The sequence below is a fragment of the Poromitra crassiceps genome (genome assembly GCF_964638095.1).
Source record: "Poromitra crassiceps genome assembly, chromosome: 6".
Classification (NCBI taxonomy): domain Eukaryota; kingdom Metazoa; phylum Chordata; class Actinopteri; order Beryciformes; family Melamphaidae; genus Poromitra; species Poromitra crassiceps.
The window spans coordinates 7,054,658-7,082,157 of NC_139627.1; the positions used below are offsets into that span (position 1 = coordinate 7,054,658).

Sequence of the window (27,500 nt, forward strand, 5' to 3'; positions counted from 1 at the left end):
TGACTCAGGGTGTTTCCCATGCTGGCATCGATCATCTCGTACAGGGTCGCTCATTGTACCGTGCCCGTAAACAGCTGGAGCACCGTGCCCGTAAACAGCTGGAGCACCGTGCCCGTAAACAGCTGGGGCAGCCTCACCACCACCTGCTCCTGCTCCCCTCCATAACCAACGTCCACCCTCACGGCCGGGTATTTAGGTCTGCCCCCTCCCCTCCGTCCCCAGACCACTCCTCTTCTTTCTCTTTTCTAATCTAGAAGCTGTCCCACTTCCTGTCCTGTAGCCTGAGCAACAGCAAAAGCAAGTTGACCGTGGTTTGCAGGGAGGGTGTGACTCTTCTGTGTGGAACCAAGTCATTGTCTTCTTATACAGTTACAAAGAAAGGAAAGCTACAGAAGCTGTTTCCTGCCAGGAGATAAGCACGCAGGTTAGGCTTATCGTCTCATTTGATGGCTTTTACTGGCTGTTACGTACTGTTGTTATCAGTCAGAAGTTACGTGATGTGTCCGTACACAGGCTCAGGCCAGGTGACAACTACATCATCTCAGTCCTCTGGAGGACTGGAGGCTGCGTTTGTAGAACACCTGGATAATGTGATTTTAATTGGATTTATTTTAACCTTATATTAAGCAGGTTCATCTATTTCATGGGAATGCAGCATCAAGTCCGACATAAAAGTTGCCAAATGTGCCAACTACGGAATGTAGTGATTCACAGCCCAGTGAATATGAAGCTGTTTCTAGGTAAAGCCCAGTGAGGATGAAGCTGTTTCTAGGTAAAGCCCAGTGAGGATGAAGCTGTTTCTAGGTAAAGCCCAGTGAGGATGAAGCTGTTTCTAGGTAAAAGCCCAGTGAGGATGAAGCTGTTTCTAGGTAAAGCCCAGTGAGGATGAAGCTGTTTCTAGGTAAAGCCCAGTGAGGATGAAGCTGTTTCTAGGTAAAAGCCCAGTGAGGATGAAGCTGTTTCTAGGTAAAGCCCAGTGAGGATGAAGCTGTTTCTAGGTAAAGCCCAGTGAGGATGAAGCTGTTTCTAGGTAAAAGCCCAGTGAGGATGAAGCTGTTTCTAGGTAAAGCCCAGTGAGGATTGAAGCTGTTTCTAGGTAAAGACCAGTGAGGATGAAGCTGTTTCTAGGTAAAGCCCAGTGAGGATGAAGCTGTTTCTAGGTAAAGCCCAGTGAGGATGAAGCTGTTTCTAGGTAAAGACCAGTGAGGATGAAGCTGTTTCTAGGTAAAGCCCAGTGAGGATGAAGCTGTTTCTAGGTAAAGCCCAGTGAATATGAAGCTGTTTCTAGGTAAAGCCCAGTGAGGATGAAGCTGTTTCTAGGTAAAGCCCCAGTGAGGATGAAGCTGTTTCTAGGTAAAGCCCAGTGAGGATGAAGCTGTTTCTAGGTAATAGCCCAGTGAGGATGAAGCTGTTTCTAGGTAAAAGCCCAGTGAGGATGAAGCTGTTTCTAGGTAAAAGCCCAGCGAGGATGAAGCTGTTTCTAGGTAAAGACCAGCGAGGATGAAGCTGTTTCTAGGTAAAGCCCAGTGAGGATGAAGCTGTTTCTAGGTAAAGCCCAGTGAGGATGAAGCTGTTTCTAGGTAAAGCCCAGTGAGGATGAAGCTGTTTCTAGGTAAAAGCCCAGTGAGGATGAAGCTGTTTCTAGGTAAAGCCCAGTGAGGATGAAGCTGTTTCTAGGTAAAGCCCAGTGAGGATGAAGCTGTTTCTAGGTAAAGCCCAGTGAGGATGAAGCTGTTTCTAGGTAAAGCCCAGTGAGGATGAAGCTGTTTCTAGGTAAAGCCCAGTGAGGATGAAGCTGTTTCTAGGTAAAGCCCAGTGAGGATGAAGCTGTTTCTAGGTAAAGACCAGCGAGGATGAAGCTGTTTCTAGGTAAAGCCCAGTGAGGATGAAGCTGTTTCTAGGTAAAGCCCAGTGAGGATGAAGCTGTTTCTAGGTAAAGCCCAGTGAGGATGAAGCTGTTTCTAGGTAAAGCCCAGTGAGGATGACTGCAGAGGCAGTGAGGCTCCTTGGGGTCACTTGAACCTCGTGTCGGGAAATGTTGAAATTTGTGCCATGAGGGCAAAATGTGCAGAGTGAAGATGAAGATCTGAAATCTGTTGTTGTTTCATGATGTAACTTCCCCCAGGCTGGGATGCGTGGATACATGCAGATGTGTATACATGCAAGTAGAGATGCAGCGGTATGATTTTTTGACGGTATGATAACCTTGGAGAAAATTACCACGGTTTCACGGTATCACGGTATCGCGGACCTTTATGTATTCTTGTCAAATATGGCACAAAAAAAACATATATTTTTTTACCATGAACAAAATGATAGTTGAATGGGGACCATGATGACAAAAATATATTTGGCAATGAAGTATGCCACAGCATAATTTAATTATTTGGCATGTTTGGATTTGGGTGCATAGGCAAATGCATGTTGAATTGTTGGCTGGTCTCTGCAGCTGTTGATGTGGATACCCCTCCGCTGGTGCCAGTACTACTGCTAGCCTAAAAAAAGAAAAAATACATGTTAATGTAACCTACATCTGTAATGACAGTTAACTGTTGCGAATGTGTGTGTGCTTGGATATATAACAGTACTATTCTTACTTATCATAAATGACGATTTATTTAATCTAATTTTATGTAAAACTAAAACACATAATATCAAATAGATGCTAATCTTTTGTAAAAATCGGATGGACACTGACTGCACTGGACACAAATGATTGTTTCACGTTGATGGCGCACACCCCCACTCACACACACCCCTCTCACACATTAGCCTCTGCCCCTGTGCTGAGCGCTTGTCTTCTTTTCCCCTTCTCTCTCACACACACACACACACACACACACACACTGTTTGTGCCTCAATTCACTGGCAGGTTGGAGGAGTCTTAGTTTCTACATTATTGAACGTTACTTCTCTTCAGTTCAATATGTTTTTGATAACGAGGCGCTGGCCAGCCTGGCCTACACAAGACGTGATCACTCAGTCAAGAAGTAACGTTACGTTAACGTTAGTCAGCTGATGCTAATTAGCCATGTTAACGATAGCCTATGATGAGTCATGAGTGTTTATCTTACGTTAATGTTAGCTACTCCTCAAACCTGCTGGTGGAAATGGTTTAGCGTTATGTCCGATGTGATGTATGATGAAGCAAGACAACGTTAAGTACCTTGAATTTTGCAAATGAGGACGGCTGGTGTTGATGGGCTATCATGTTTGAGGTAGGCTATTGCCTCCTATAGTGCAGCCACTCTTCGCCTGCATGTCTTGCATGTTGGCTGTCCTTCCTCCTGTAAGCCCTGGCCATCCGTTTTTCTGATAACCAAAATAGTCCCACACTACCGATTTTGTCCTTTTTTGACTGGGGAAAAAGTTCGGGGGGTTCTTCACCTCTCTGGCAACCATTGTCACGCGGCCACTCAAAACAATGATGACTCCTTGATGATGATAGCTGCGGTCTGCCAGCTACTGATTGCTCTACACACACATGCAGCAGGGGGGAGGGGCCGCGTAACTGCACTCTGTCTCTGCAAGGGACTGGGCACTTTCTCTCAGGGAAACAGCTGATACCGTGGAGAAGGTATGACGGCAAAATTTAGTGGTTTTGATACCGTGGCTTTTTCAAACCGCGGTATACCTTCAAACCGGAAACCGCTGCATCCCTACATGCAAGCACATAAACACAAACATTTACAAACAGATCGTTGGTGTTAAAGCAAGTAAAGCTTGTCAGTGATTGATTGATTGATTGATTGATTTTAGCAGAACAAAATCAAAGGGATAAACATGTAAAAGTGTGAACACTTAGTTATTTCCAACATGGTCCCTGGTCTTAACAGGACATACAGTAGTAACACATAACATCATATAAACAATATAGAACAGGGGTGGGCAACTGGCGGCCCGCGGGCCTGCATGCAGCCCCCAACCACATTATATTAAAAATATAAATGTTGGTATAATAAACTTTGATTACCAGTCCTTTTCATCAAATTAGTAGCTATAATTGGGAGTGATGGTGTTAGAGTAGACTACTGGTGAAAGTGCACATTCACAATCTCGCCCTCTGGTAGCAAGGACATTTTTTTGTGGCCCTCTCTATCATCAAAGTTGCCCATCCCTGAAATAGAACAATCAAGAATAAAAATAACAAGAGAAACAATCAACACAAGTTCAAAAACCATTCCACTCTAACTTACTCAATCCTCAGCAAGAATTTTTTTCAGAAGGTTTTCAAAACCATTCAGAGAATTCGCAGATTTAATTTCGTTAGGGATCTTGTTCCACTCCTCCCCCCAATCAATCAATCAATCAATCAGCATGGACATCTACAGCAGTGGTTCTCAACGTGGGGTCCGGGCACCACCAGGGGTCCTTGAGGGGGCAAAGGACCTCGGGTCGGATTCGAACCCGCGTCGGCCACGCGAAGGACTGAGCCTCCGTGGTACACAACGCGTGCTACCAGGTCAGCCACCAGGATGCACAGATTGATGAATTGTTCAACATTATTTCATTTACAAGATGTTAATACAATTAGAGAATGTAGAAGAATGTAGGCCTGGGCGATATGGCAATTTTTTTTATCACGATATGTTTTCTTATATCGATCGATGTCGATATTTATCACGATATAAATTTATCAATAATACTAATTGCACATAAAAAGCACATGAAGAATTTTAGGGGCACAATTAAAATTCAATGCAGAGCGATATAGAATGTATAAGATACGACTCTATTAATCTCTGACCGGTTAGAATTAAGTTGAATTCAATTCAAAGTATTCTCATGAGAGAGGCTCAATGCAGCTCATTGGCTATTGTTGTCATTAAATGATAACCCTTTATTTAGTCATCTGTTTGTCCATACTATTCACTTATGGCTTTTTAATGTAACTTGATCCATTTGCATTTTCATCTTTTATAATTGTTCTATGCTTGTTACTTGTTTTCCCTTATACCACTGGTCTTTGGTGTGCTTATTCTGTTGTGTGTATTGCATTACGGTATGTTGTTTTAATCATTAAAACAACATAATGCAACGTTACGTTCATTGCATTAAATTAATGCAATGAACGTCTTGGTCCAAGGCTAGGTGTTGATTATGCAGCTATAGTTAGCTGCTGTTGGTTTGATAAAGGAAGCAAAGACTGTTTAAACCATAGATGTGTAATGTTATTCGGATAGCTGCTATAGATGGTCTAACAGATAGCATAACGTTAGCAAGATTGTCAAGTATGAAGATATTAACGTTAGCGCGTAAGCTAACGTTAGCGTTAGCTAACGCGATGTAGATGCTAATTTGATAGCATTCATGACAGCCAGCTACCGCTACCCATAACCAGAACTACTGTCTGCTGCAGCTTTATCTCCCGTGTACAAATCAATTCCATCTGTTTATGTTACTCTTGCCAGGCCAGGCTCTAACTGGTTAGTAACAGCAACTCAACTCAGCCAGCCGACTGCGAGGCTCTGAGCAGAAGGGATTCTTCCGCAAACGCGTGCATCACATGGTTTATTTTCCATTGATGCCATTGGTTCCACTCAGTGTTGCCTTCAAATACCCCCCAAAAACGACACGTTATTCACAATAAGCATTGCTGTGCTAAGCTGCGGTCATGTTTCTGAGGGGTTTTGAACGCAACACTGAAAATATTTTTATCGAAATTACAGCTCATAAATTTATCATCGTTATCGTGGCTGTTTTTTTCGTGAAAATTTTCGACATCGTTTTATCGCCCAGCCCTAGAAGAATGGCTATTTTGATCCTAGTTTCACTGTTCCCTCTACCTACACAAAAACACATTCTGTTCTCTCTACCTACACAAAAACATATTCTCACATTTAGGTCCAAGAGACCAAAATCTCATCAAATGGGGGTCTGAGGGTCTGTGGTTCTAATGAGGGTCTGTGGTTCTAATGAGGGTCTGTGGTTCTAATGTGGAGTGGCCTAAATGAGGGGTTCTTGATATAGAAAATGTTGAGAATCACTGATCTACAGAAGCTCATGGTCAAACTCATTATAACAACAGTTGGTGTCTGGACAAGGGTGCAAGTATCTAATTACATTGACTTCTGCTACTGTAACCGAGTAGCTTTTTACTGTAGCCTGCATGCCTAATTTTTTGAGTATTCTTTTAAAATCTATTTATTTTTCAAATGTGGACTTCACGACATTTTACATTTACATGACAGAGAACTGATTTTGTGTCTCTCCATAAGCATCAGAAACTGGCCAATGGTCAACTGACAAATTGTGGAGCCGTTCAAAGTGAGCGGTCAGTCAGCAGAGAAGAGGAGAGAAGAGTAGTCTGGCTTTACTTTGTTTCTGCAGAATCTGCACTTTATTCTGTCATTTCCCATCAAAGGAATCAACTCTGCGCTGGCATCCTTTCGAATTGCATAAAGATCACATCTAACAATATATTCTCTTTCTAGTTTTTTTATAGTACATTTTAAATTAGCTACTGTTTACTTCCACTAAAGTAGGTTTTACATTAGTGGTTTTAATTATGAAAAATGTCACCAAAGTTGCAATATTCTACTTGAGTATGAAATTGTAGTCCTCTTCATACTACCACTGTTTATTATGCATGACCCTAATACTCCACAAGGTGCTCTGTATGCCAGGTACTCTGTCCATGAAGAGAAGAAACTCTGGCTGAACTAACACTGTGTTCTGCTTGTGTGGGATTCCCTTACAGCCGTTTGTAATAGATCATAAGATCAGGTGGGATTCCCTTACAGCTGTTTGTAATAGATCATAAGATCAGGTGGGATTCCCTTACAGCTGTTTGTAATAGATCATAAGATCAGGTGGGATTCCCTTACAGCCGTTTGTAATAGATCATAAGATCAGGTGGCGTTTGCTGAGTCTCACTGAGAGGCATTAGAATGGAGACATGGGGAGAGATGGGGGAAAGTGAGAAGGTCTAATTGTTTGCAGGGCTTAAAGATTTAATGAAGGTAGTAAGTGTAGCGTCACATTACTTGGCTGTCTGGATGCACAGAAAGACGTGAAGAATGAAGGCTGTGACCTCTGTTAAAAGCACTAGAAACACTACTTTCTACATCATATTCAATCTACAATTGTCTGTGTGTCTTGGTGAGACTTGGCCAGACATTAAAATAAATTCCAATCCCCTACTTTCTTACTCTGACAATATTGCAATACCGCGCTACCCTCCATCAGTCTACTGAGTGTATTAACCCATTGATACCTGATGCAGCATTTGCGTGTATATCCCTCATTTGTGTGTGTATCCCTTTAAGACTGCAAACCGCGTCACGCGGTTCGCAGTCTTAAAGGGATACACACACAAATGCTGCATCAGGTATCAATGGATTAAAAAGAATGCTAGAACACGGTACCAAAAAGCATTGTCCCATCAAATAATTAACCCCCCCCCCCTCCCATAGCATACATAGCCAATTTTCCCTTTCTAAGCGGCCCCGGTCGTTGCTCCACCCCCCCTGCTGATCTGAGCAGGGTGTAGACTCTCACACGCCTTCTCTGATACATGTGGAGTCACCAGCTCTTTTCACATGACAGTGAGGAGTTTCACCGGCAGGAAGTAGCACGTGCAGAATAGGAACACGTTACTCCCCCCCAGTTCCCCTCCCTGGTGAACAGGCGCCTCATCCCACCAGAGGAGGTGCTAGTGCAGCGACCAGGGCACATACCCTTGCCTGGGTCCCACCCACAGACACGGCCAATTATGTCAGTACACCTGTAACAATGGGGTCGTGAACCTGCAGCCCTCATGTTGGTAGGCGAGGGAATAGACCACGACACGACCCGGGCGGCGGGTGCCCCATCCCACCAAATTCTGTCCAGATTGGACCTCTCTCGTACTGTAGCAGTTATGCCCTTTCAAAGTTTTTAAACGCCAGAACACAATTTGAGCTGCTCAAAATCAGACCAGCGGTGTCTGAGATACCAGCTGATATATCAGACCGGCGGTGTCTGAGATACCAGCTGTTAGAACATGGCTCTCTCGAATACTCGATTCTGATTGGTCAATCAACAATATTCACCGGTCATTATTTCTCGACAACCGACCGCTGCTCTGCCACACCTGGATTAATCAGTTGATAAGAGCATTTTGTCCGCAGACGCTACTAATTAGGCCAACCAGTTGCAGCTGTGGTGTCTTGTGTGCCAATTACGAATGAAACCGCTTTGTGTTGAAAACGCTATTAAAAAATCTATTTGAATAATTATTTTTGTCAGATTATTGAATGATTTAGTTGTAGGCCGTGTTCTAAGCGGGATAATGTATACTGAGCCGGTGATTACTGGAAATAATGACCTTCAGGTGAATATTAAGCCCTCCGCTGCGCGTCGGGCTAAATCATTCACCTGTCGGTCATTATTTCCACAGTAATCACCGGCTCAGTATACATTATCCCTTACATATATCAGACCGGCGGTGTCTGAGATACCAGATGATATATCACGTTTGGCAGAACGACAGACAGACACAGCCTTTGGGGATTTACTGCTCTCATTATGCTGGAATGTGCAGATGATGTCTGAGGAGGAACCTTTAGCACATGCAGGGAATGTCCATCATTTCCCCAGAGATTCACAAGGCCTTTCCTAATCTCCTCATTAATACTCATGACCCACTTTATGGCCAAATCCCAGTAATCCACAAACACAATTCTGCTCTTGTCTGAGAGCTCCGCCCACTAAAGAGCCACCTCACCACTGCATTGTTCTCCTAAAGGCCAGGGGCCGGTTGCACAAAACACCTTAAGTTCAGATTTTCCTTAGAGTCCGATTTAAGCTGTCCATCAAATAAAATCGGTTGCACAAAACACCCTTTTGTGCACTGGCCAGTATCCGCCTTCAGAGACATTGATTTGGTTCAGGACCCGTGAAGATGACTTCATTTACAAAAATGCAGTTTTCTCAGCTTTTTGGGGACAGACGGACGTTTTCAGTGAACACTACGTACATTCAAGTGTTGATAACTAAAGAACGGATGAAGGTAGAATCAAACTTTTTTTCCCAGAAAGTAGAGGCTCTCCTCTTTCTTTTGATATATTCAGTGTTTATACAACAGTTAGTTCCGGCCGGGCAATTTGATTGGACAAGAGGGATCCTGCCAGTGCCATTATTTCATGATAATGCACTGGCGCTTCACTGTGTGTAGATCACTCCGCTTCACAGCTGCCCTAATCAACAAAATGCTTCACAGCTGTAGAGTAGACAGTAGTAAAGTAGACAGCCTGCAGTTAATTAGGCTGATTAGGCTACATTTTCGGCAAAGCAGAAAGCTGAGGGAACTATTTTTGTTGGCGGAGGAATAAATAGAGAAATCATATATTTTCTCAGCTTTTTGTCATTTTTTAATCAGCTTTGTTTAATAGAACTGTTGTATAAAAGCAATATCACACTCAAGGTCGTGCTGTTGTTGTCTAATATCGGCACTGCTGTGATTATCTTCGGCACTCGGCCTGCGGCCTCGTGCCTACGACCGAATCACAGCAGTGCCAATATTAGCCAACAACCGCACTCCCTCTCGTGTGATATTGCATCATAGAAGAAAATCTGTGGGATTTGGAAAATTAGCGAAAATGATCAGAAACCCTGGTGGCAACTTTTCCTTTGAAATTCTGGCAGGGAATGAGTTAAAAAGCAGGCGGCGCTGCGGCTGTGGGACGCCTTCTCGTCCAAATATGGCTCCAAATACATCCAACTTCACTTCTGCTCAAAACAAAACAAAACAAAACAAAACAAGATCGACCAAAAAGACAAAATACAAACCCGAGGCTTCAAAACGGGAGTCGGCAAACCAATGGGTGACATCACACTCACTACGTCCATCTTTTTTACAGTCTATGGTCTTTTACAGTCTATGGTCTGACTCTATACTCGCTGCCAAAGGATTTCCCCCCACTTGACCCACATGTGAGTGTGCTGTCATCAATGTGTGTAAATAGTCTCCAGCATCAGGCTCTTTGTTGGGTGACAGAGCAAAGGGAAAGTTGTGTGTCACTTTCTCATGAACGTGATGCCCCGAAGGACGACATTCCTGCGTAAGGAGAGGAGAGGCTGCTGGATGATTTGGAATGCCAGCCGTAAAATGAGTGTCAAATCTAGACAATGAAGTGTGAAGGGAGAAATATCCTCAAAACCTCCCAGTCAGGGAGATCAGAGATGACGTGACAGAATCACAAACACTGTGACGCCAAGACAAAAGGTACAAGGTTGACATTATGACCCCGCCTGGGATGTTCTGCTGTCAAAACACCATATGCAAATCACACAGTGGAATAGAACAGATACAAATCTGCTGTCACACTCTCACACACACTAACCCGTATCAGAACACACACACACACACACACACACACACACACACACACACACACTAACCCGTATTCAGAACACCACAAAGCCCTTTGATGCAGTCAAATCCAACACCTTCAAAGTCAAGTGTGTATCTCCACACCTCAAGATGGCTCTACTATTTCTCGTCGAGACGTCAGAGGTTGTTGCTCAAGCGTGCAGCAAAAGGCACATTTGACTTTTTTCTTTCTATCCGCCAGATTACAGATCCTGCACGTAAATTAAGAATTTATGTAATGATGCAAGTAACGACATCATTGTTTGATTAGTAACTGTTGTGTGATTACTGAATTTAGGGGCCGTCTGAAACACATTGCATTACTACTTACAGACAATTGAATGTGATGACACTGGTATGACATTGTTTTCAGTGCCGGGGGGGAGTGACTGTAATCATTAGAGCAACTACCCTCCAGCGCTGAAAACAGACCAGTCATGTGAAAACATCTAACCCATGTGTGGAGAGACTTGATCATGTTGCCTCTCCTGTGCGCTGCCCACACAGTCTGATTCTTCAAGTGGAACAAACAAGTAGTGCCAGTATCAAGCCCCGCCTACACCCACGCTAGCTCCTCCCCCAGCCTCATTGGACTGTGGAGTGGACCTGGAAAGACTCCAGCGTGTGAAACCACAGCCAGCTACTGAGTCACAACATGCCATTAGTCTGGTTTCTCTCTACTACAAGACACTCTCCTCAGGCTGTTCAAACATTCATGCCTGTCTTAGTGAACGACGGCCCGTGGTGCACATGCTGATACTTGGATTGCGAAGGCGTGATCACACACACGCACGCGCGCACACACACACGCGCACACACGCACGCACGCGCGTGCACACGCACGCACGCGCGCGCACACACACACACACACACACACACACACACTGCCTCATCTGTATGTGGCTGCATGGCTCATCGGCATCATCGCACACATCACTAGGCTACTACTGGTCCATCTGGCTGCATGTGTCTGTGGAGAGAGGCCCCGCCCATTACTCAGCTGCAGACAGGCCGTCTCTGATGACCTGATGTTCACTATTCAGCTGCTGCTGCTGTGAACAGATAGAGAGAAGTAGGGCTGAGTATCATTTAAAAATGACCAGTACCCTTAAAGTGATACCCATACCAATAGAGTAGTTCATTCGATACTTTTTTCAGACTCCACAGGCGTGTATTATAGGGCCCGACCGATACTGGATTTTTTAGGCCGATGCCGATACCGATATTAGGGAGTAAAAAAAATTCGACATCGATATATCGGCCGATATTCTTATATTAGCCTACACATTATATTGCACTTTTTTTTGCAATGATCCCTCAAATATCAAACACTTGACAAAGATATGACTTGACATACATGAGATATGTAATGTATGCAGGATATTTTACAGCTTATCAATCAACATTATTGTCCAAATTGACATCAATGCAATGAAATAGTTAACTTCACTGGGAATTTAATAATTATAAATAACTAGAAATACAAAAACACAAATAGAACAAATATATATAACTTCAGTTAAGAAAAATGATCGAATATAAACAACATGCTGTCTATAACTTAATTTTTTTTAATATCGACAATATCGGCCATCGGCCAATATATCCACCGATATTATCGGCCGATAACCAATATATCGGTATCGGCCAATAATATTGGTGGACCCATATATCGGTCGGGCTCTACTTTTGGTGCCATCTCGGCACACTGAACTGCCAACTCCGTCACATACGACTTCACCACAGACTGTATGGGTTTGTAGCTGCTTCCATAGTGGGCCAATCACACGTCACATTAAATTGAAGAACGCTTGCTGTGACTGGTTCTTAGCTGTGAGCAAAACCATACAAATCTGGGTTTTTTCTGTGTACAAAAAGGATTGAATGCAGGTATCTTTTGACTGGAGTGGAGAGGATTCGATACTACTTGATACTGGCTTAATTCGGTCGATAGTACCTTAAAGGTACTGATAGCCAGCCCTAGAGAGAACTGCAGATAATATATCCGGTTGCGGTAATGTTTGTGTACTACACACTTATTCTGCTACTTCAATGTGAAATGTGATGATGCCAGCAAACTGATAGGTGTGTGTGTGTGTGTGTGTGTGTGTGTGTGTGTGTGTGTGTGTGTGTGTGTGTGTGTGTGTGTGTGTGTGTGTGTGTGAATCGATGAATGGGGCAGATGGCTGGAAAAGCAGATGGTTTAATTAATGATGATCACATAAATGGACATTGTCCTGCGAGAGGCTGAAGGATGCCATTGCATTTTATGGGCTGCAGATTTTGGTGATTGTTTTGACCAGCACAGAGACCCCTCCCCCAGCACAGAGACCCCTCCCCCAGCACAGAGACCCCTCCCCCATCACAGAGACCCCTCCCCCTCCCTCAAATAGTGCCAGAGCACCAGCCCTGCCAGTGGAGAGCCCAGCCATCTGCCACTTGTGTGCGTGTATTGTGTGTGTGTATTGTGTGTGTGTGTGTGTGTGTGTGTGTGTGTGTGTGTGTGTGTGTGCGTGTGCGTGTGCGTGTGTGTTCTGTGTCCTGTGATGCTAGCACAGGACCCTGCATGGGTGGGTGTGAGCCTGTGATTGTCACACACAAATAAATCTGCTTTTAGTTAGCTGCTCCACACTGTATGTAATGGTATGTATGTATGTATATATTTTAGGGATGCACGATATGGATTTTTAGAGCCGATACGATAACCGATAAATATATTCTTCTTGGCCGATACGATATAACCGATAATTATTATAATAAAAATAGATATATAATTTTTTTGTTTTTTGTTTTTAACCTGTATTTTATGCACAGCTGGGGTTAAAAAAGGGTTAGGGTAGATGTATGGATGTAGTGAGCATAGCTCTGACCTAACCAAATCTAACTGACATCACTGTGAACGCAAAACAAAGAAAACTTCTGATATAATATGATTGTTTTAATAAAGTCTATCACTCAATTATAGTCAATACAAAAATAAAGGCTTTTATAGAACAAAAATGAATGGGGCAGGCACTATAAACTAGGGATGGGCATCGAATTTCGAATTTTCGAATAATCGTTGTTATTATCAAGGTCGACTTTTATTATTGAAATTCGAAATTCGTTTATTGAAAAACAAAACAATTTTTTTTTTTTTTTTTTTTTGTGAGTGAAATGTTGCATTGTCTCCCCTGATTCTAAGTATAGTCGAATCGCTTGGTTTGAGCAAGTAAAACAATTTTTATAAGCAACCTCTCCCTCTTTATGGGATTTCATTCGCCATTCATTTTTCCATAAACCTTGCTTAAAATACTTATAAAAATGGTTTTACTTGCTCAAACCAAGCGATTCGACTATACTTAGAATCAGGGGAGACAATGCAACATTTCACAAAAAAAAAAAAAAAAATAACATTTTTAATTTTTTTTACATTTTATTTTTATTTTCGAATTTCGATTAAAAGTCGACTTTGGCCAGCGAATTTCGAATAGTGTTTTTGCTAGAAATGCCCATCCCTACTATAAACCATCTGTGTCGTTTCACTTTTGACTGAAAAATGCTGCCACCAGATTAAAGAAAAGACACGTATGTGATGTTGACTGACTGATGCTTTTTATGTAGCCTAATGTGCGCGACTGCACCTTTGTTTTCATTATTGGCTCTGTTAGATGGCTCTGTCCAGCACTATGGTCCAGCAGCTAACGCTAACTAGCGCAGTTAGCTTAACGTTAGCGAGTGGTTTTTTGGAGTTAAATACACAATCCCTGCATGTTTCATTTCGGGTAAAGGGGTTTCCATTAGTTTCTATAAGTTTACGCCAGCTCTGTGTATTAAGTGCTTTTGCGGGGCTGTTTGATCACAAGCCACAGACTGTAAATGTCACAAGCAGTTTGTCTGCCAAGCGGACGAGCCTGCAGGGTAGGCCACACGACGAGCTAATGCTAACAAAACTCGCTAACAAAACTCACTAACAAAAACAACAAACATATCCGCTGCATCATCGCCAGCTTTGGTTTAACGTAATGCCAGCTTAGAGGTTTCCCCTCCTCTCGGAACCTGTGTGGGACATGGATTGCAAATTACAGTAGCTTTCTGATCATTCTGAAACTGAAAAACAGCAACACACTGGCAGCAGCCATGTTTGCGTCGCAGCTGTGATGTCACGAATGTGCGACAACAAAATCTCCGCTTCCGAGGCAAAAAATAAAGCAGGATTATTATCGGATAATTTATCGGAAAAAGGCCATTATCGGAATAATAAATAATAACGCAAAATGGCCATATCGGCCGATAATTTATCGGTCCGATAATTATCATGCATCCCTAATATATTTATATTTATTTATTTAACAAAGCCTATAGTCCCAAAGTTCTGTTTATTTGTCTGTCTTTATGTGTCATTACTGTAAAGCGTCCTTGGGTTTCTTGAAACGCGCTATATAAATCCAAGTCATTATTAGTATGTATGTATGTATGTACAGTATGTATGTATGTTAGGGATGAACATTTTCACACCGAATAATAAGCACGTGACGTCACCGGTATTACCGGTTACACCGGGAAATGTAAATAATATGATTGTTAGTTCCTACTACTAGTGCATGTTGTTCCCGGGAACAATAACAGTGAGACACCAGTCGGGTATCCATAGCAGCTAGACTAGAGCGAACGTTACGTTATGTTGATAATACAAGTTTTAAAGTAAGCAAGAGTCTATGCTTTAACTGTCCATTCTGTAGGTTCATAGAGACAAGACGCACGCTGCTGCTGTTTAAAGCAGAGGTTCTCAAATGTTTTTCAGCCAAGGACCCCTTACAAAATAGAAAATATACCGGGGACCCCCTCATTCTGATTTGTGATTTTGGGCTAAGCTTAATTGTTTCCACGGTAACGTGCTTGACTTTTAATTTGATAGGTTTGTTATTAGAATGTAATCCATGAACCATTTTAGATTTAAAGCATAAACTATTTTCGTTGAACTATGAAGATTTTGCAAAAAATATATATATTTTTTTATTACATTACATTTACATTACGTCATTTAGCAGACGCTTTTGTTTTATCCAAAGCGACTTACAATATCACAATTTGTCAACAGTACAGAAAACCACTATGCAACACAATCAATGACAGCCAAGATATTTTGATAGACTAGCACCATGTAGGAAGTAGTTTGAGAAGGAATAAGTAACATGTAGGATTTTATTTTTTTAATAAAAAAAATAAAAATAAAAATAAATTACCTGAAAACGTTTCGCGGACCCCCTGGCAAAGTGCCACGGACCCCTGGGGGTCCGCGGACCCCCATTTGAGAACCACTGGTTTAAAGTATTAACGTTAGCATGGACGCTCACAGTCATACAACACTGGCTGCATCACAACTCATGGCTGGAGACTTTTTCTGACATGGGATTAACAGTACCAGCAAGCAGCAGTAAGCATGACTGAATGTTGGTAAGTCCTCCCTCCCGCTAGCATTGATGCTAAGTTAGCATCGACTTTTCGCTGTGGGAAAAAAAGGCACATTTCCAGAGATGGCCCGCAGTGACAACAGTATGCACACGCATGCAGGCTTAGCTAAGGGTCTTACCTACATGTGTATGAGGAGGGCGTCATTTGTGGTCATAAGATGCATAGCGTTAACTAACGTTAGTTGCTGGTCTACCCAGAACAGCGGAGCCACACTGCAGCTGAGAGGGAGCGCTTCTAATTTATACCGGCGCACGCTGAAACTGCTGTTTTCCCTTCAATTCTTCCTCCATAAAAACAAAAGGTGTTACCGGTGGGCACGTTATGTAATCGGTGTATGTCTCGCCACCGGGTAACCCCGGTAACACTGAATACCGCGACAAGCCTAATGTATGTATGTATGTATGTATGTATGTATGTATGTATGTATCTATCTGTCTATCTGTCTATCTATATCTCTTATTGTCAAAAAGTATTGAGTGAGCACTAGGGTCTATAGACACAGGGCCATATTTATTTCTATATAATCCTCTGGCTTCTGTGACAATTTCAGGTCATGAGGTAATATGATGATATGATGATATGATGATATAATATCATGAGGTAATATGATGCTTTGAGAACTTCTAGTAGAAGAATAGAGGAATATGACCGTGTGGATGCATGTGTGCACGTGTTCCTTTGCCATGTTGCAAACAGCTTTCATTTCCTCACAGAGAGAGATGAGCAGAGACAAAAGCAGAACAGAGAGGAGGGGGGCGGGGCTACAAAGAGAGATTCTGTACTTGGCGTTACTTCCACATGGCGCCTGTAAGTAGCCATCCACTCAAGATAGGTGGAAGAAAAGTGTTTCATGTGTAGCGTAGCGAATAGGTAGAGCTAACATGCTAGTTTCAGCTAATCTGATGTGGAAGTGAATCTGAATAGAAACCTAACTGATCTGAGAGTGACAAAGCCTGACCGCAGATGCAATTCTTTTCTCCATGTGAAGCTGTGTGAAAAAGACAGAGCACAACCCCAACATGCACTCATTCTATATATATATTATATATATATATATATATACCGGTATATATATATATATATAAAAAAGACAGAGCACAACCCCAACATGCACTCATTCTATATATATATATAATATATATATATATATATATATCTATATATAAAAAAGACAGAGCACAACCCCAACATGCTCTCATTCTTATTAGCATGACAATGAGTCAAGACAGCGCACAAAGCATGACACCTTACTTCATCATGAAGGAAATGTAACGCTGTTACAAAATGTAACATGTGGATTCTGCTCTAGTGCTGCTCAGCAATCTACCACAACACACTCTGGATTGTGTGGCTGTCAACAGATGGAGAGGGGGCGCAACCGGGGGCAACCGCATCACTAAAGTGTTGTGAAGCCAAAGTAGCTAGCTGAACAAAGACCTCCTGCCTAGGGCTGCTCGATTATGGCAAAAATCATAATCACGATTATTTTGATTGATATTGAGATCACGATTATTTAACACGATTATTGACATCATTGACATTGAGAACATCATGCATTTATTGAACATTGACACTGGCTTTTCTTTTTAACATTGGATGTCTTTGGATTTTAGATATCATTGAAAATAAATAAATAATAAAAGTGCAAAGATTTAGAAATAAAATAAAAACTAAAATAAATATACAGTATATGTAGGCCTACTACGTTGCAGTGAACTGCCACAACCAACTGCAACTATTAATCTACATTCAATATGTTGGTGAACATCTGAACTAGTAGTCCTTAAACCTCAAATCTAACCAAATGAGAACGCTATTGAGTAACGTTCGTTTACATTAGGCTACATTAAATTACTCATTTGGCAGATGGTTTTATCCAAAGCGACTTACGTTTAGGTTCATAATAGGCTATTGTTAATGTTTATCTGTGAGATCGTTAGCTGTTGAATGCATATTCATGCATCATATCAATGCGGTCGCATTGTAAAGAGTGTCCTGAATCGATGACTGTGTTGTGGCAGGAGTAACTAGATGGGACTTTGTCTTTTTGTTCATTTAGCGTTATTTCTTGGTCATAGACCACTTTGTGAGTGGATTTCAAGAGATTAAACAGAGGGAGAGGTCATGTTGCGGGGTGCTGCCACGACCGCGCATATCTTGACATATCTCGCAATTCCGTGCTGTATATACGCATCGCTCATACACATCAAGAGCGATGCGCATATACAGCACGGAATTGCGATGCGAGTTTTGACCCACCTGTCAATCACAGGCACAGACTTGGAACTAACAGTGCAAGATATGCGCAGTGTAAGGACCTTTAAACTCGGCGAAACCATAGTGTTTCCACCCCACATACGTTGTTTCACCTCTCTTCTCGACCAGCGGCTCTCTTTCTGTGAAATAAGCGGGGAGGAGAAAGCCTGTGGCTCTTCACACGACAGTCACAACTCGAGCTGGTGTGCTTTGGGGGAGGGGCCGAGCAAAGGAAGGGGTGCGCTTGATTCTGTATTTTTATGCCTTTGACTGTACAGCACTTTGGTTGGCTCTTGAGTTTTTAAATGTGCTTTATAAATAAATGACTTGACTTGACTTGATTTACAACACAAGACAGAACGAGAGAGACAAGAGCCGCAAAATCGTTTGATGTCAATTATCTTGTTTTCATAATCGTGGACAGCCCAAATCGTAATCTAGATTAAAATTCGATTAATCGAGCAGCCCTACTCCTGCCATCTGACTGGTTCGGTTGGTCAGTGATTGTCCTTTGACATGTAGGAGTATGTAGGCTCATGTTTTAATGTTGGGATGGATGATGATGATGGTGGTGGTGGTAATGATGATGCAACAGGTTAGGTAAACCTGAGGTCATATCAGAATTACAATACTGAATCAGTATTGTAATTCTGATATTACTGATATTATAGCAGAAGCATGCCAACACTGCAGCCTGTTTGTTCGTTGTGTTTTCTAACCTGAATGAACGTTATTAAAGCTCAATGGATTCACATTTTTGATAAATCTTTCATGCCACTTATGATGTCATCCAGCTGATGTCATTGGTGGGCTTCAAGGTGTTTGTGCTTATGTGAGTCTGGACAAACATGGATGTAGTCTGCAACCACGAAGTGTTGTTGAGGATGAGGACCATCATTGTTGTTATTATGTTTTGAGAGGGCAGGGCTCATGTGACAAAATGGGGTAAAGCTGTAAAAAGAGTAAGAAAAACATAAACACCTACATTTGACTTGCATGTCCCTTTTTTTTTTTTTTTTTTTTTACCTGACAGCAACTCTGAATGTTCTTTGTAGCCAGCCAAGAAGTCGCATGACTCAACATAACATCAAAACATGGCAGAAAGAACATCCTTTCAAACATTAACATTGCTAGTTACTTGATTTCTCAAATCAGGATTCTCCCATAGATTCATAGCAAAATGACTGAAATATTTGCAGTGATTTCATTGGACAGTGGATTGACTCTTGCTCTGCTCTTTCTGCAGCCATCAAGGTGAACTGTCACGGCTCATGTGGGGTCTCCAACAAAATGAACGACGCCTCCTGGCTTCTGGAGGAGCAATACTGCAACAGCATGTTATCTGTAGCTGACAAAGGTGAGGACAGTGAAGAAGACTGATCGTTTGTAGGTTGTTGTTGTTGTTGTTGTTGTTGCTATTGTTGAACTTCCTTCCATCTCGCCTGGATCGAGAGCTCCCCATCCATTCACAGAACTTCCTGGTCCAAAGAGAGTTGTGGTTGTCAGGTGGTCATCATTTTGTCAGGTGGTCATCATGTTGTCAGGTGGTCATTAGGGGTGGGGGAAAAAAATCGATACACCATAGTATCGCGATATTTTGCCTGACGATATTGTATCGATATTTGGACGCCAAGTATCGATATTGCAAAAAAAAAAAAAAAATTGCAGGCTATGCCAGGCCACTGGGCTACAATAAACTTTCCAAGGCCAGCAGTAAACAAACGGTAGCATATTTTCATTTTGTTTTAACCATAACACAGTTTTGTCGTAACAGTAATTTACAAATTCCCCAGTTACTAAATGGGCTGCACAAGATGTTTTGTGCAAGTGAAGTGAAGTTGCATTGTTCCAAAACTACGTAAGTACAGTAGTCCACACACACATCCAGTTAAGGTGGACTGTAAGTAGACTGTAACAAAAAGTTCAGTTTGTCAGGTGCATGCAACTATGAAATTACTTTATGAAAGTTGTTGGTCTGTCTACTTGACATTGTTGCGGCAATAAAATGGTTGAAGTCAGATGTACAGACTGGAAAATGTTTCTTATATAAACCAGATGTTGACAAAGTTTTCCTTTGGGGACATCATTTGCAGTTGAAAAAGTAAGAAATCGCAATATATCGAAATATCGCAATATTCACTATATCGCAATATCGGCGATATCGCAATACTATCGTATCGTGACTCAAGTATCGTTTTAGTATCGTATCGTGGGCATCTGGTGATTCCCACCCCTAGTGGTCATCATGTTGTCAGGTGGTCATCATGTTGTCAGGTGGTCAGCATGTTGTCAGGTGGTCATCATGTTGTCAGGTGGTCAGCATGTTGTCAGGTGGTCAGCATGTTGTCAGGTGGTCAGCATGTTGTCAGGTGGTCATCATGTTGTCAGGTGGTCATCATGTTGTCAGGTGGTCAGCATGTTGTCAGGTGGTCATCATGTTGTCAGGTGGTCATCATGTTGTCAGGTGGTCAGCATGTTGTCAGGTGGTCAGCATGTTGTCAGGTGGTCAGCATGTTGTCAGGTGGTCATCATGTTGTCAGGTGGTCATCATGTTGTCAGGTGGTCAGCATGTTGTCAGGTGGTCAGCATGTTGTCAGGTGGTCAGCATGTTGTCAGGTGGTCATCATGTTGTCAGGTGGTCAGCATGTTGTCAGGTGGTCAGCATGTTGTCAGGTGGTCAGCATGTTGTCAGGTGGTCATCATGTTGTCAGGTGGTCAGCATGTTGTCAGGTGGTCATCATGTTGTCAGGTGGTCAGCATGTTGTCAGGTGGTCATCATGTTGTCAGGTGGTCAGCATGTTGTCAGGTGGTCAGCATGTTGTCAGGTGGTCATCATGTTGTCAGGTGGTCATCATGTTGTCAGGTGGTCATCATGTTGTCAGGTGGTCAGCATGTTGTCAGGTGGTCAGCATGTTGTCAGGTGGTCATCATGTTGTCAGGTGGTCATCATGTTGTCAGGTGGTCAGCATGTTGTCAGGTGGTCATCATGTTGTCAGGTGGTCATCATGTTGTCAGGTGGTCAGCATGTTGTCAGGTGGTCAGCATGTTGTCAGGTGGTCAGCATGTTGTCAGGTGGTCATCATGTTGTCAGGTGGTCAGCATGTTGTCAGGTGGTCAGCATGTTGTCAGGTGGTCAGCATGTTGTCAGGTGGTCAGCATGTTGTCAGGTGGTCATCATGTTGTCAGGTGGTCATCATGTTGTCAGGTGGTCAGCATGTTGTCAGGTGGTCAGCATGTTGTCAGGTGGTCAGCATGTTGTCAGGTGGTCATCATGGCACTAAATATTAGTGGTGGTCTTATTGTCTTTTACTGTGATATATAGCAATAGCTGTTATTGTCCCACCCTAGTGTGGCTATCAGGTTCTCCAGCTGGTTCTCTGCTGAGCTGCTCTGTGAACAAATAGATTTATTATCCCTCACCCCCCCTCTGAGAACATTGTGAAATGTCAGAGTCCAGTGGAGGCTTCTCTCTTCCACCTCATTTGGTTCATGGTCATGTGAGCTCCCTCAATCAGAGTGTAATCACAGCTTTTTGCAGCCCTGTAGACACAAGTTAAAGCCCCAATCGCCTAGAGTGTAATGCCCCCCCACACCACAGCCTAGAGAGTAATGGTCCCCCCACACTACAGGCTAGAGAGTAATGGTCCCCCCACACTACAGGCTAGAGAGTAATGGTCCCCCCACACTACAGTCTAGAGAGTAATGGTCCCCCCACACTACAGTCTAGAGAGTAATGGTCCCCCCACACTACAGCCTAGAGAGTAATGCCCCCCCACAATACAGCCTAGAGAGTAATGCCCCCCCCCCCCCACACTACAGTCTAGAGAGTAATGGTCCCCCCACACTACAGCCTAGAGAGTAATGCCCCCCCACAATACAGCCTAGAGAGTAATGGTCCCCCCACAATACAGCCTAGAGAGTAATGGTCCCCCCACACTACAGCCTAGAGAGTAATGGTCCCCCCACACTACAGCCTAGAGAGTAATGGCCCCCCCACACTACAGCCTAGAGAGTAATGGCCCCCCCACAGAGTAATGCCCCCCCCCACACTACAGCCTAGAGAGTAATGGTCCCCCCACACTACAGCCTAGAGAGTAATGGTCCCCCCACACTACAGCCTAGAGAGTAATGGCCCCCCCACAGAGTAATGGCCCCCCCCACACTACAGCCTAGAGAGTAATGGTCCCCCCACACTACAGCCTAGAGAGTAATGGTCCCCCACACTACAGCCTAGAGAGTAATGGTCCCCCCACACTACAGTCTAGAGAGTAATGGTCCCCCCACACTACAGTCTAGAGAGTAATGGTCCCCCACACTACAGGCTAGAGAGTAATGGTCCCCCCACACTACAGCCTAGAGAGTAATGGTCCCCCCACACTACAGCCTAGAGAGTAATGGTCCCCCCACACTACAGCCTAGAGAGTAATGGTCCCCCACACTACAGCCTAGAGAGTAGGGGTGTCACAATATATCGTCCCACGAATTTTCGTGATAGTAAAACGTCACGATATGTATCGTTGAGATGAAATCTCATATCGCAAAACATTTTTTTTTTTTTTTATTTTTTTTTTCCAAAAATAGACTAAGAAACGTCTTTGTTTGTTGAAGTTCAATGTGTGGAAAGTAGTTCAGTTGAACAAGTCTCTGAAGAGACACATGAGAAGTTATACAGGAGAGAAACCATTCAATTGAGTTTCTGGCAAAACTGTTTACTTGACAGGAAAAACTGAAGCATAAAAAATAGACTAAGAAAAGTCTTGTTGTTTGAGTTTGAAGAAAAACTGAAGATGCATAATGAGAATTTATACTGCTGAGAAACCTTTTAGTTCAAAGTAAATCTAAGTGACGGTGTAACTCATTCTATTTCAAGATAAGCCTTATCTCCAATCTCATGTTTTTTCTAGTTGTTATTGTAATAACAATTTCCCACAACAGCATGTTTTGTATTTGTGCATTTCAAATAAAATACTACTTTTCCAGTCATATATTGTCATTATTCAAGTTTAAAAAAATATTGTTAAAATCGTATCGTATCGTATCGTTATCGTGAACCCAGTATCGTGATACATATCGTATCGTGAACTGAGTGTATCGTGACACCCCTACTAGAGAGTAATGGTCCCCCCACACTACAGCCTAGAGAGTAATGGTCCCCCCACACTACATCCTAGAGAGTAATGGTCCCCCCACACTACAGGCTAGAGAGTAATGGTCCCCCCACACTACAGCCTAGAGAGTAATGGTCCCCCCACACTACAGTCTAGAGAGTAATGGTCCCCCCCACACTACAGCCTAGAGAGTAATGGTCCCCCCACACTACAGCCTAGAGAGTAATGGTCCCCCCACACTACAGTCTAGAGAGTAATGGTCCCCCCACACTACAGCCTAGAGAGTAATGGTCCCCCCACACTACAGCCTAGAGAGTAATGGTCCCCCCACACTACAGTCTAGAGAGTAATGGTCCCCCCACACTACAGTCTAGAGAGTAATGGTCCCCCCACACTACAGCCTAGAGAGTAATGGTCCCCCCACACTACAGTCTAGAGAGTAATGGTCCCCCACACTACAGCCTAGAGAGTAATGGTCCCCCCACACTACAGTCTAGAGAGTAATGGTCCCCCCACACTACAGTCTAGAGAGTAATGGTCCCCCCACACTACAGCCTAGAGAGTAATGGTCCCCCCACACTACAGCCTAGAGAGTAATGGTCCCCCCACACTACAGCCTAGAGAGTAATGGTCCCCCCACACTACAGTCTAGAGAGTAATGGTCCCCCACACTACAGCCTAGAGCAGGGGTGGGCAATTATTTTTCATGGGGGGCCACATGAGAAACCCAGATTGTTGCCGGGGGCCGAACAAATATTGTCATGCCGTAACCCAGGAACTTTGATAATAGAGAGGGCTACAAAAAAATGTCCTCGCTACCAGAGGGCCAGATTTTGCTGAGCGTTGGGGGCCGAATGGCGCCGGCGCAAATTTTTTGGGGGCATTTGAAGTCAGGTTTAGAGGAATACCTCATTTTAAATTAACAGTTGTGATGTCATTATTCAGTCTTAAACACCAATATTTGATCCTTTTCTCACTCACTCCTATGTCATTAACTTTTTTGACCACCTGCCAATATGGCTGCTATATTTTAAAGTTACCAGCCAATTAGATCTGTCCATTCCACTAGGCAAAATGTTTTTCTTTAAATAAACCAGAATATGAGTGTTAATTTAAGCATAAGTATCAGTAAGTGGCCCGGGATTCTCAAAGCCTGTGTTGAGGGTCACACGAACAAAAATGCACTCTTGAAGCTAAATAAATCCAAAACCAACAAGTTAATTATTTCCATTTTTACTTCGATGTAGAACAGTCATTTCTTACACATTAGATTACTTTTAGCCTTTTAGTCATAAAGATTACTGAAAGATATTCCATACCAGACTGAAATGTTATAACGGAAGTGGAGTATTGCCCAGAATAACATGAACATTTGGAAACTTATTCAGCGGGTACCTTGCATGTTGCATTCAGGTGCATTGTAAAAAAATTTTTTTTTTTTTTTTTTTTTTTTTTTTTTGCAATTCCAGCGCGGGCCACACAGGGGGCGCTCGCGGGCCGCATGTGGCCCGCGGGCCGCCTTTTGCCCAGGTCTGGCCTAGAGAGTAATGGTCCCCCCACACTACAGTCTAGAGAGTAATGGTCCCCCACACTACAGTCTAGAGAGTAATGGTCCCCCCACACTACAGCCTAGAGAGTAATGGTCCCCCCACACTACAGCCTAGAGAGTAATGGTCCCCCCACACTACAGCCTAGAGAGTAATGGTCCCCCACACTACAGTCTAGAGAGTAATGGTCCCCCCACACTACAGTCTAGAGAGTAATGGTCCCCCCACACTACAGCCTAGAGAGTAATGGTCCCCCCACACTACAGCCTAGAGAGTAATGGTCCCCCCACACTACAGCCTAGAGAGTAATGGTCCCCCCACACTACAGCCTAGAGAGTAATGGTCCCCCACACTACAGTCTAGAGAGTAATGGTCCCCCCACACTACAGTCTAGAGAGTAATGGTCCCCCCACACTACAGCCTAGAGAGTAATGGTCCCCCCACACTACAGCCTAGAGAGTAATGGTCCCCCCACACTACAGTCTAGAGAGTAATGGTCCCCCACACTACAGTCTAGAGAGTAATGGTCCCCCCACACTACAGCCTAGAGAGTAATGGTCCCCCACACTACAGTCTAGAGAGTAATGGTCCCCCCACACTACAGCCTAGAGAGTAATGGTCCCCCCACACTACAGCCTAGAGAGTAATGGTCCCCCCACACTACAGTCTAGAGAGTAATGGTCCCCCCACACTACAGTCTAGAGAGTAATGGTCCCCCCACACTACAGTCTAGAGAGTAATGGTCCCCCCACACTACAGCCTAGAGAGTAATGGTCCCCCCACACTACAGTCTAGAGAGTAATGGTCCCCCCACACTACAGCCTAGAGAGTAATGGTCCCCCCACACTACAGTCTAGAGAGTAATGGTCCCCCCACACTACAGGCTAGAGAGTAATGGTCCCCCCACACTACAGCCTAGAGAGTAATGGTCCCCCCACACTACAGTCTAGAGAGTAATGGTCCCCCCACACTACAGTCTAGAGAGTAATGGTCCCCCCACACTACAGTCTAGAGAGTAATGGTCCCCCCACACTACAGCCTAGAGAGTAATGGTCCCCCCACACTACAGTCTAGAGAGTAATGGTCCCCCCACACTACAGCCTAGAGAGTAATGGTCCCCCCACACTACAGGCATCTTCCAGCCTTCCTGTGTACATGCTGCCTCTAAAGTCAAAGGCAAGTTTATTTGTTTAGCTCTAATTCACAAGCAAGTCTCAGAGGACTTCACACAAAATATGTCTAGCTAATTCTAGCTGACACACTCTCTGATGTGAGACGTGCTCATCAGCGTCTAACAATCTGTCAAAAAAGACATATGACCTAATATGGTATTAGGTCAGGTACCGCCCTGCACTGCAGCGCTGAGGCCCTTGGAAACGGGGGCTTAGAAGAGCTATTGTTGTGCTGTGTGCCCCTCCATGTTGCTATATGTTGTGGAGAGCCCATAGCCCAAAGATCAAGTCTGCCAGGCGTGCCTGTAGTCATTAGAGTGTGTAATCCAGGCCTGTTAAAACATCACTAAGCAGGTCAATGTTTCACCTCAGGTCCCTCACTCATTCACCACTGTGTTGCTTCACACTTGAAAGGCAACGACAGCCGAGTACAAATAAGAAATACAATAGTCAAGTCAACTGCCTCACTGGAGTACACTCGCTGTGTGTGTGTGTGTGTGTGTGTGTGTGTGTGTGTGTGTGTGTGTGTGTGTGTGCCACATGGTTTATTCTGTGTGTGAATGAGGAGCTTTGTTTGGAAGGGAAAAGTATGTGGGAGTGTTTGCCTTTAGGGCCTGTTGTGATAGGAGCACAGATTGTAAAATGCTCTTCTCATTTGTTTTCTGGAAACCTTATAGAGAATATAAGGTTTGACTGACATATATGTCACCTCAATGGTGGAACGAGCTTCCACCTTCGGTCACGAAGGCCGAATCACTGCCGATCTTTCGGAAAAGACTAAAGACACACCTTTTCAAGCTCCATCTGGGCCCTTCTTGATCTGACTTCTTTCTCTCTCTCAAAAAAAAACAAAACCTAACCCTACCCTAACTAACCTAAAATCTAAACTAACCTAAACTAAACTTGTACCACTATTCCTTACAGAAGTTGTAGTTGTCATAGACTGTGTTGCATAGTTGATTGCTCTATTGCTGACAAAAAATGTGTTATTGTAAGTCGCTTTGGATAAAAGCCTCGGCCAAATGACGTAATGTAATGTAATGTAATGTAATGTAATGTCGAGGACATGACACATAGATTGTGTACAGCTGGATTGGTGGTGCTTTGCAGTGTGCTGAACATAAGTCACCTCAAAATGTCTGGTGTAATAAATAGTTTAATCTGGTATATTTGGTCTTAATCTTAACTTTATTTTACTTAAAGCTTGTTTCACAGTTGTCTTGAATTAAGTTCCATTATTGTGAAAGAATAATATGAATAATAATGATTCCCATATTTCAAGATACTATACTTGTTTTAATAAAAATCTGATCCTAAGACTGGATCCAAAATCAAATGACACGTTATACTCAATATTTCGCAAAATATGTAATTTCCCATTTGTTATAGTCATTATGGTGTCCAGCTCACAACCAACCAGAGGGACGGACAGTTGGAGTTTGCAGTTTCACTTTCAGTTCCTTCCCACATTCCTATGATCACATCACACCAAAAGATTTGTGAGCAAATATCAACTTGACTTATGTCTTGATGCCATTTCCCCCAGTTAATGCAGTTCATGTGCCATCAATGATCCATCAATATGGAAGGGAAGTCAAAGTCAAGCTGC

At 43.3% G+C, this 27,500-nt stretch overlaps 1 pseudogene across 1 annotated transcript in view; it reads left to right on the top strand.

The window, feature by feature from the left end:
* LOC310778844 (arrestin domain-containing protein 1-like) overlaps window positions 1-27,500 on the top strand; it is an 80,563-nt pseudogene that overhangs the window by 21,611 nt on the left and 31,452 nt on the right. The window contains exon 2 of the transcript XR_014554043.1: window positions 19,311-19,421. The product of XR_014554043.1 is annotated as an arrestin domain-containing protein 1-like (transcript). The remainder of the gene's footprint in view (window positions 1-19,310; window positions 19,422-27,500) is intronic.